Source organism: Mastomys coucha, chromosome X, assembly GCF_008632895.1.
Source record: "Mastomys coucha isolate ucsf_1 chromosome X, UCSF_Mcou_1, whole genome shotgun sequence".
Classification (NCBI taxonomy): Eukaryota; Metazoa; Chordata; class Mammalia; order Rodentia; family Muridae; genus Mastomys; species Mastomys coucha.
Genome location: NC_045030.1, coordinates 162,288,732 through 162,300,750, shown reverse-complemented (window position 1 = coordinate 162,300,750; position 12,019 = coordinate 162,288,732). Strand labels below are relative to the sequence as shown.

Below are 12,019 nucleotides of genomic sequence, written 5' to 3'. Positions count from 1 at the left end.
AGAAATAAACTTTTGCACGAAAGAGTCAGATAGGAAATATTCAAGTCTGCTGTTGCAGTCGCAGACAATATATAAATAACCACATGTGTCTGGGTCCTAATAAAACTTTATTTATGAACCCCCCAAATATTACACTATATAATTCTCACATGACCCTAAATATTCTGACTTCTTTTTCAACCATGTAAAAATGTAAAACTTGGTTTGGAGAGATGAATTGATGGTTAAGAGCATTGGCTGGTCCTATGTAGAAGACCCAGGTTTAATTCTCAGCATCCACATGGCCTCTCACAACCATCTATAACTTCAGTTCCAGGGAATCTGTTTTCCTCGAATACCAGACACACACATGGTACATGGCCATACATGCAGGCACAACACATATACATATAAAACAGTAAATAAATAAAACTCTAAAACTTATTCTGAGTTCAAAAGACATATGAAGGAGGCAGTGGTCTGGACCAGTCCAGAGCCATAGTTTGCTGACCCTTGATTTAAAAACTAATGCTGTAGTAGCATTCGACAGAGTGAACTAAGAGAAAAAGCATGAATGAACTGGCAGCAGTGCAACTAAATTGATATAATGAAGGAAGACAAGATAAAATTTCTTATACTTAGGAGACAAGAGATTTTATGTGTCTATTTTATTTTTAATTTACCTTACCCATTTACATGTCAAGCTGGATAGTAAATAGTCATTTTAAAATAATACCCTTTTCCAATTGTAAATCACCTAATTTGTAATTGCTTCTAAATTTTAAAACAGTCACTAAGGTTATAAAAACTGCTACATGACACTAATAAATAGAAGTAAATATAAAAATCTCTTGGGAGTTGTTGGTCAAAGGACACAAATTTTCAGCTAAACAAGAGAAGCGTTTAAAATTTTTATTGTTAGTACTAAGTAATGAAAAAAAAACCATTTTGTATTTGAAAACTGCTAACAGATAAGATGTAGTGTTCTTACTATAAAACAAATGTAGGTTATAGTTCTCTTAGCTTCATGAATCCATTCCAGAGTGCAGACATACCTAAAGACATATTGTATATCATAAACAAACTTTTTGCCAATTAAGAATAACTTTGGAGGGGTCGGAGAGCTGGCTCAGTGGTTAAGAACTCTTCTGTGGGACCCAGGTTCAATTTACAGCATCCATTTATTTTCACCTAACTGTTCTAACTCCTGTTCCAAAGGATCTGACACCCTCTACTGGCCTCCATGGGTATTACACACATGGTTCACAGACATGAATGCGAGCAAAACATCCATATACATCAAAGAAAAATAAATCTATACATTAAAAAGAAGAAAAACTTTAACCATCTGTGTTGGTACACATCTATAATTCTAGTACTCAAGGGGCAGAGGCAGAGGAGTGCAATGAGTTTGAGAGAAGACTAAGACAGATAATGAGTTCCAGAACAGTGTAGGCTACAAAGTGAGTTTCCATTTCATTGCTCATAGAGAAATTATAGATGGATGGATGAATAGATGATATAGATATGTATGTACAGATAAATGATGATGATGATGATGATAGATAGATAGATAGATAGATAGATAGATAGATAGATAGATAGATAGATAGATAGATAAAAAACAATAAAAAGAATTTGTGGTCTCCAAGGAAATAATTATATGAATACCTACATTTTGCTCGTCTGAGGAACCAGAGTTACTAAAGACAAAGAAACCAGGGAAAACTGTAGCAATTCTGCTTAAATATGAACATGTTTCTATAATATTCTTTTAAAACATATCCCTATCCTGTTACTGTGGGCTTTGGGTAACTGATATCAATGTAAGGAAAACCAAATTCTACCTCTCCTGAAAGAATTAACTGACAAAATTGAAAGAAAAATGGAATAGATATATTTCTATTATCTTAAAAATATAAGTGCTCTCAGATATTTGATTAAACATACATCTCTCTCTCTCTCCCTCCCTCTCTCTCTCTCTCTCTCTCTCTCTCTCTCTCTGTGTGTGTGTGTGTGTGTGTGTGTGTGTGTGTGTGTGTGTGTGTATGTGGTGAGTGCATTCCTACCTTCACCTTTTTGGCAGCCCCATCTTGAAAGGAAAGCATTTTCCTTACCCAAGATAATAGTAGCTTTGTAAATGTGTTTTTCTCTGCCAATGAGAGGTAAGAGGAAATAGCAATGTGCTAACCTGCATATGCCTTGAGAGTATTAGATTGATTCTACTTGTCTTCTTATGATTGAATTTCTGTGGCTCTCTTAGGTAGACATCATCCCAAAATCCAGAACTCTAGAATAGATACATATGGAACAGAACTCTTAACAGAGCCATGTTTTCTGGGACTGATTTAATGGACCTCCAGTTAAACAGCTGAGCTCTGTCTATGTAAGCCAGCCCAGGTGACCCACTGATCCATGAAGATGTGGTATTTTATACCACTGAATATCAGAGTAGTCTGTCAAACAGCATTAGTATGACAATGGTTAACTGATACAAACACAACTCTACATTCACATAACATACTATAAAATAAGTGTTAGTACCACTGATCCTTTATATTGATACTGCATTAAATAGAAAAGTACAGAGAGTGCCTAGAACAGTAGTTCTCAATCTGTGGGTCATGACCCCTTTGAAGTTCCAATGATTTTTTCATAGGGGTCACCTAAGACCATCAGAAAACAGATATTTACATTATGAATTACAACAGTAGAAAAATTACAGTTATTAAGTAACAATGGAAATAACTTTGTGATCACCACAACATAAGGAACCATATTAAAGGGTCACAGCTTTAGGAAGGGTGAGAGCCACTGTCCTAGAAGATCCCATAGTTCTTCAAATCTAAGCTGTCCCTAGACTCTCAAGAAGAGCCTATATTCTTTTATAAATATTTGCAATGCATGATGTTAAGGAGTTCTGGCAATGTAGTGTTAGTTGCCTACCTTATTGAATGGAGGAGGCTAGTTTCCATATGTCTAGGTTATAAAAATAATCTCCCTTTCCAATATGCATCAAAGCATAATCGTATAGTGAAACATCCCTAACTGTAGTAAAGGTGTGCTATGTTTGCAGAATCAGACAGCATCAGCATTTGTGACACCTTTTACAAAAAATGGTAGGAACCAAATAAATGCAGGAAGTCTTTATAGCTGTGCCCTAATGATAAAGTTTCACTCTGCAGCCATCCTGAAAGAAAAAAAAAAGGCAATTACAGGATTTTTTAAGCTAGTTAATCTTGATAAGGATCAATCTATTCCCCAAGAGAGGTCTTTGAACTGCCACTCCCTTTAAACCAAGTCAGTAAGAATACATATGTGCTGTGAGTGCCAGTGTTTACATGACTACTGTGCTGCCCAGAGCCACTGCAAATACATGGGCTTGAGTTTGTCCTTGTTAATAAATACTTTTGGAAAACTGATGAAGAACAAATACCAGTTCATATGCACTTTTTCCAGGTGTCAGAGAGTTCAACCATGCCATGCTTTCTTTCCTGAAATGGATGTTCCATTAAAACAGTCACATAAAGAAAACAAGAAGCCGGGCAGTGGTGGCGCACACCTTTAATCCTAGCACTTGGGAGGCAGAGGCAGGCGGATTTCTGAGTTCGAGGCCAGCCTGGTCTACAGAGTGAGTTCCAGGACAGCCAAGACTACACAGAGAAACCTTGTCTCGAAATCACAAACAAACAAACAAAAAAGAAAGAAAGAAAACAAGAGAAGCATTCCGGCAGAGTTAAATTCTGCCATGTTTCAATCAAAATCACTTTGGTGGTAAAAATTATAATATCACAACAGTTAGCCAAATATATCAAAAAGAATATTCTTCATTTCTGGTTGTGGTAACGGTGATAGTGGTGGCAGTTGTGGTGGTTGTTAACCAGAACACCAAAATACTGCTTACCTCTTGATCAATTTACTTTCTTTTCCCTGCTATTTCTGATCAATGATCAATAGGATCAGGGATGTTGACAGTATGAGAAGGATGGAGAGAATGATTTAAGTGGTACCATTTTATAGAGAGTAGTTCAGTGCATAGATTATAGAGGCGTCTTTTAAAGGTTTAAGTGAAATTATATAGCTAGGCTATTCTTTTTTCGAGGAAAGTACTCAACAAATATTGGCTATCATCAGACTACTGTCAAATTAAATATTTCTAAAAGATAAAGAACATTAAACTATTGATTAATTTATTTAACAGTAATGCATGTATCAAGCACATATCAGGCACATGCTATAAGTGACCAAGCAAACAGTGACGATATGGTCCATGGTTCTGGCCTCTGCATCTTCATATATTCCAATGTTTTGTGTATATTATATTTAAAGAAGCAATAAGCAGCAAGAAAGGTATCATATATATATGTATGTACATACATATACATATATATGTATACAAAATATATATGTATACATATATACATATATGTATATATGTATATATATACATATATATATATATATTTTACAGCCTTCATATAAACTAAGTGTCACCTCCCTGTCTGACATATAGTTGGCAAAAATAAATCTTGCACAGTAAAGAAAGTCATTACAAAATAAAAAAGCCAGCTTACAGAATGAGGAAAATGATCTCAGAAATTGTAATTTTCCCTTTGCCAAATTAAGTGGGTTACAAAGGGGTCAGACTGCAGTCTCTGGCTGTAACCAGTCCATAACTGGAAGAAATAAGTAACAATACTTTAAAGTTAAAAAGTAAAACTATACTTCTCAATCAGAAAAGGCTAAATTAATTCTTCATTTTTCACTGTTTAGAAAACAAAACTTATTAGACTATTGTCATAAGCTTAGAGGGAAAATGGTCCATTTTAGTTTTGTTTATATTAATAAAATTTGTTCAGAGTACTCTTGATAGTGTTCTTCTAAGTTATCTATATCTATATCTAAATAAAATTTCATAATCTAAGTGAATACTGGATCCTTTAATAAATACTGGGTCACTGGAGTCTGAATAATATATGAATAGTTTAAACATGCTAATTAAACACTTTAGAACATTTGAAGCCCTCTGAAAGAACACTTTCATGAGTAACTCACTCCTAAGGCATCATACACTCAGGTTGGTAGTATTTGTTTGTCAACATCTTCCCCTCCACACACACAACAAAAGAAAACAAAACATCTACCCTCTGTGTGGGGGCTCTTTCTTACACACTTATCTCAGTAGAATGTTTGGGCTGGATTCAAGAAGGAGATAGGAAAATAAAAAATCAAGATGTCAGGGGTTGGATGGATTGTTACACTCTGCCTTTGCTTCTCCAGATCTTGCCTTGTGAACACATTGATAGTATCCCTTCCAATCAGTGTTAAGAGTCATTGGGTTCTCATTATGCTGCTCCTTCCATGAGTTCCACATAGCTGATCACTGAGTGCCTTGCCACCCTTCATTGCCTGCCTCACATCTGCCAACATGTCAAAAATAGTTCACTCCTCAAGTTAAGCATTCTGAATTCCTTTCTGTTTGGATCTTAACATTACGATTTCCTCTATGATTCAATAGCTTAAAGTAAAAGGAAGAATGCCTTTTCTTTTGAAATGAAAGTCAAAGTTTTTTTGTTCAGACCATCATTTTACATTTTGTTCAGATCATCAACACCAAGATCCTAGCACCTAGTAGACCTGAAAGTCATATGCATACATACAGAAATAACACTGAGTGTCACTGTTTCAAATTACTTTGCAAACTCAACATTTCATCTCTTTACTATAATACTTAGGCAATTTCTTTACCCGATACTTCAGTCGACTGTGTAAAGGGGTCGTTAAAAAATATTGTTAGAGTTAATCTTCAAAAGTTCTGTTGGTGTTCCCATAGCAACTTTTCTCTAAATTCTAAAAATTCTTACTAGAAATCTAGTTTAGTTGACACCCCAAATGCTCACATTTTTATTATAATTTGTTAATTAGAAAGTTCTAAGAATATATCAGTGAAGAAGGAAAGGAAATCCTGAAGGATTTTTATTTCAAAGGGTCATGACACCTTTTAAGAAAAGCAGAAATCAAACCATATTTAAGTGAACAAAGATCATATTTGAACGGTCAAATTCCTGGTAGTATGCCATATTCCTTATTCACACAAAGTGCTATGGTTATAACTTAAAGGATGGAGTAGCAGCCTACCATACCATATTCACAGCAAAGTAACCTGACTCAACCTTCATAAAGAAAGCACTACCATATATATATATAGTGATAACAATCCTTGTTCCTTTTGTCCTATTTGTTTAAAAGAGAAAATGTGTGCTTGGGAAAGCTGGTGACTTCAGTGCAAAGTTGAAGTTGCTAGTAACCCAATTTGTTACTTGCCCAATCATTTTGGAGCTTACAATGTAAAACAAGCTATGCTAATTATCATTAAGGGATATGGCCAGAGGTTTAGAAAAGTTCCCTAGAATCATCTCAATGGCAGAAAAGATAAATCACCAACCACGGGGTAGCCAGTGGTTGTTCACATGAGATTGAGGAAGAAGATTTCAGTTGTTCCTTTCAGTGCCCCTCGCTTTAGTTCATAGCAGAGGATCTACAGCACATCCCCAGCCAGTAGACAAAAAACAAAACAAAACAAAACAAACAAACAAACAAAAACCAACCTCACTCCTTGTTTTCAGAGTGTTACAGGTCTGTTGTCCACCAATGAAGGTTTTCTGAGAACACGTCACATCTTTTCACAATTATACCTTCAAATTTTAGGTACAGACTTACCAAATTTGAGCAGGAGATACTCCTCTATATCCAGAAAGAAGCAGCATACCAGGTAAGGCTGATAGATGTTAATGCATAAAGAAGATATTTACAGAAAACATGTTCTAAGCCCAGGATCTGGAAAAGCATTGGTACTGAGAAATCAAGAAGTAAAAGTTCCATAGTGTCAAGACATCTATTATGACAATACTCTTTTCAGTTTCAGCACTTTATGGCATAAATATGCTGTTTATAGTTGTGACTGAATCCAGCCAGCCAATTCTATCTTTCATTTTGTCAATACTGTCTATTAAAAAGCAGAGAAACCTGTAGATATTTTGAGGTATCTCATACAAAATGCTTCTCCAAACACATTAAAACTTTGATTTCTCTATAAGAACATCTTATCTGGGGCTGCAGGTCCTCAGTAGAATTGACAACTTGGAACTGGGCAAGTGCTATGCATCATAGGATGCATACCTGTACCTCATATCTCTATATATTACATGCCAAGAGAAACTCCTGCTAGCAGTGACCAAAAAAATGCCTTGAGACCTTATTAGGCCCCTCTTAGAGAACTACTGACATAAATTAAAATGAAAACTGAGGAATATATTAGTAGTCTGCAATATGTAGAGAAAGGCGCATTTCTATGTCTCCAATATCTTTAGAGGGTTTGGCTGAAATGAACATTAGGCTCTAAAACCAGGTACCTCTCTGGAAAGCTGTACTCTATTACTTTGAACTCGCACTAATTATAACATTGTACTGTCTAGAGATGCCTTGATTTTGAGTCCTAGCTTTTAACAGATTTGTATCCTTGCTTGCTTCAGGAGTAAGTGATAAGCTAAGTGAGTCAGTACCAATAATTTCCAAAGATGGCTGATACCAGAGTCATCCCTAAATCTTTTCTGAGTATTGACTTTAAGTCTGGTTCTTGGAGATTCTCACTTAGTAAGAATTGGGTAAAAGGATGAAGGGAACATTTTTCCAGTGTCCTCTCTACTCCTAACCCACTAAATAACCAATGAAGAGTTAACTTTTGAAAGTCCTGTTATAGTCTATGTATGGGAAATGTATTTTTGGATGCCTGTCCAGAACAAGCTTCTACATCAGCTTAGAAAAACAAGCACTGAATATGAAAAATAATGACAAGTCCAATTAAAGCAGAAGCTCATGTGATATGATCAATGGTAACTGAGCACAGTCAGAAACACTTTGAAGAGAGTCATCGGAGAAGGTGACTCTTTCTCCCATACAATGTGAAGGATGCAGACTAATGTGCTATACAAAGAACATACTAAATGTAAGTGACAAGTAAAAGGCCTCTGCAGGAATAAAAAGGGTCAGTTTTGTAGATCTTTGTAGATCATAAAAGATTACAGCTAGACTGGAGAAGGGTGATAAGAAGCAGAGATCATGTAAGAGGACTTAGATGGTTAAGGTCAAGGATGAATATTACTCTACATGTGATAGAAACAAATGATAGAACTTTCAGCACTGAAATTTCACTGTACTTTTATTATTAAATGATTCTTCTCAATACATGGTCCCCAACTATTTTCTGCAATGGTAGAGTCTGGAAACTATCTAGGGAGAAATTAGGAGCCAAGAATACAGCAAAGAATTCTTATGATTGGATCATACACTTATAACCAATTTAAAAATAAAACCCATCCACATTATCACATTATGAGGGAAGAAGTTCACTCCAAAAAATATGCAAAATAAAATTAAGCAACATGTGGTAGATAAATCTTTGAAACAGATCTTCAAAATGATTGGTTGATATCTTTACAGCATCCAATGGGAATCTGGTTGTCCAGTAACAGTGATGCTTAATAAGAAATTAGAAAAATGAGAGGTGTGATTTCTTTAAAAAGTAGGGCTTCCAAACTAAATAGGCACCATACAAGATAGAGTATAACTGAAAAAAATCAATTTGGGAATACATGAGATTAGAAAGGATGTTTATAATTAGAAGAGTGTTTGCTGAGAGGATTTTGTGACCTCTTGTTTATTTCTAAGGTGAAGTTTTTTTTTAATTTGTTTGTTTGATTGGTTGGTTGGATTTTGTTTTTTCTTTTTTTGTTGTTTTTTGTTTTGTTTTGTTTTGTTTTTTTTGTTTGTTTGTTTGTTTTTTCCTTCTATCTGTAGATAGTTGAAAACCAAATGGTAGTATCTGCTTCATTTCTTAGCTGACCTCACGGGCAGCATTGATGGATAACTGATTCCTGTCGGTAAAGAAGCTCAGGTGCTGGCATCTTTGGAATTACCAAAGAGTAGTATCCTGGATTCAACATTACTGAATCATGAAGCAGCCCTAATTACTTCTAAGTCTATGGAAAGTGAACGTTTCTAGAGGGACCATATGGAACATTTTGTACTAAGACCTCCACCATTCTGTGTGAAGCAAAGGCTCATTATGAAGTAAAGGGCTTAATTCTTTGGTTGGGCTCCTTAGGACAGGGTTAAGTGGAACTGGATGTAGTCAACAACTGATTACAAGGCTGTGGTCAAAAGCACAGGTGGCAGAGAGAGCCTACCAAACAGGAAGTGAGGTCAGCAACAAACCTGTTAAGAAGTCTACTGAGTGAAATGAAAGAGAATGAGAGGTTTGGAACGACTAAAATTAGGTCTCACCTACCAGATTCATGAAGCCTAGCCAGTAACACATGTTCAACAAGCTGGACCCCCAACACTGTGCTTACTACCCGTATGATAGCAGGGAAGCGACACACCCAATACTACACAGAGTTTTCTATTTACTAATAAAACAGAAACAAAGGCTCTCAGCTCAGGGGCCTTTCATGTTGACTATATTGAGCATTTCATCTGTCCGTTGTCCTGCTCAAGGGGAACACAGGTCGAGGGGTCAACAAAGGAGAGTAAACTTGGAGAGAGCTCTGAAAAGTCAGGGATTTTCAATCAGATCTTTTTCTAATGTCTTTTAAGGGATATTTAAAATTTGAAATTTAGTCTGTACTAGTCAGATTATGGAGGTATTTGGCCAAGTGGTTTGCCAACATGGATGAACTTAATAAATTACTAAAAGCCTCATATTTTATTTTTAGATTATTACCTGAACAGATGGAGATGGAAAGAAGAATAATTGGGGTTAACTGTTCCAACTGTATAAATGACACGGAAGAATTTTGTCAATTAAGGGCACCTTGGTAATGTCTTGGTTTTGTCATCAACTATTTCCGTACCACCTCCAATTTCCCTGCCTGTCCTTTGGATTCCTTTAATCAGGAGATAGGAAAAAAAAAAACTGCCTAGTCCACCAGTTAGATTTAAGTCTGAAATTGTACCCAAATTATCTCCAATCATATTGAAATTCGAATAAGGTAGGGTGATTCTTTTTTTTTTTTTTTCAGACACCAGAAGAGGGCATCAGATTCATTACAGTTGGCTTTGAGCCACCATGTGGTTGCTGGGAATTGAACTCAGGACTTCTGGAAGACCAGATAATGCTCTTAACCACTGAGCCATCTCTCTAGCCAGATATGATAATTCTATGATACCCTGTAGTTTCTCCAGAATTGTGGCTAAAAAACGTTGGTTCATTAATTATATCCTTATTACTTATACTCTTATTTCCTACAAACCCCATCCAAACTAAATCTTGTAAGTTTGATTTCTTAAGCCTCTCTGCAATATGTCAACTGTTTGCTACATCTTTCCTAGCTATACAGGAAGTCAATACAGGTTATCTCCCATCTCTGTTAGGATAAAAGATGCATTTACGATATACCTTATTCTGAATTCAATTTGACGCCAGAGCAAGCATCTCAAAATCTGATCAAGTCACCAAGAGGTGACAACACCCAGGTGTAATTAAAGGGATACCCAAAAACTGAATGTGGGAAAACCACAGAAGGAACCCTTTCAATGGAAACATAAGCTGCTAGCACATTCTATTGTGAAGATAAAGAAAAGCATTGTGGTATCATACTTTGAAAATGATACTATACATGTTCGATGTTCTTATCACTTATGCATCTTTCTCAGTGATGCTTAAAGTGGATCTTAAGAGGCAAATGAAGTGTCCGGTTGCTGGAAAATTGCTCAAATACCTAACATACAATAGACACTCCACATATGATTTTTTTTTCCTGAATGAATAAACGGTAAACACTTATCTAGTATATGGAGTCTCACTTTGGACAGGAAATAAAAAGCTCTGATGAAAGTATATGAACGATTTATCTCCTGGGTTTTGTTTCAGGGGAGTGAAGAGGTACTAAAGATACAAAGAAAGGAATTATTTTCCAGGAAATCCATAGTGCACCCAAACCACTTAGAGCAAAGCAAGAGTATTTGAGCTGAAGGACAAAGACAAGCCTAGAATTATTAAAAATTCAAATTAGTAAGGTACATAGAATCCTGCACCTAATCTTAAGCCATTAACAATCTTGCTAACATGAAAAGCCACAGTTTGTACTTTATAAAGAATATTTTTCCCACCTATGATGGTTTTGAAGCTGCTGAACACAACTGCTTTATCATTATAAAGAATATATGGAAATATTTAGAGCCCAGTTGATTTCTCTCAGTAAATTCTTTCTAAAATGTCCTCCTTTCCAGTCTTAATACAAAATATATGTGCATGGTGGCCTATGCTAGTACAAAGGGCTGTTTACCAGCAAATACTCAGAACCTTAGAGAAAACATTACCATGAGGTTGAGCATGAGTTTATTATTTTAGGAGAGAGCTGAATTAAAATAACAATATAAAATTCTTGGGCTGTGTTAATATACTTGTATGTAGAAGGAATAACGATTGATTGAATGGGTATATAGATTTTTAAGGAAGGAGCCAGTTGTCACCTTTCTTCCCCAACCTGCTCTCTAAGTAGGGTCTCAAAACGACCTGTAGTCACAAATCAAAAGGCACAAGGATACAACTCAAAATATGAAAACTATGGGGGAAGCCAGATGATGAGAGAGCACAAATAATGACTGTAGAAACCTGATTATCCTCATGACCACTTTAAAAGGTATATCTCAGAGCCACCAGAGTCTCCAAAGAAATGAAAAGCATCAGTAACTGAACAAGAGTCTCACTTGACTTTTCTAGACAAACAACTATGGCTAAACCAGAGAAAACTGTTTCTTGTTCCTTGAACCTCGGCTTTAGAAAGAAACTTAACAGTTTCCTAGCTCAAAGCCTCACCTTTCCAGTGGAAGAAAATGACATTCAAGACATACTCAATTTGGCCTAGTGGTTGATCCAGTACCAGCTCAGGGAGCTAATGGACCTCTGAGCCTACCATTCGTATCCACATCAAATCCTTCTTTTAAATAAAAAAAATAATATATATATATATTAATATAG

At 35.8% G+C, this 12,019-nt stretch overlaps 1 protein-coding gene across 2 annotated transcripts in view; it reads right to left on the bottom strand.

The window, feature by feature from the left end:
- Window positions 1-12,019, bottom strand: part of Arhgap6 (Rho GTPase activating protein 6) — a 484,877-nt gene that overhangs the window by 226,600 nt on the left and 246,258 nt on the right. The window lies entirely within an intron of this gene.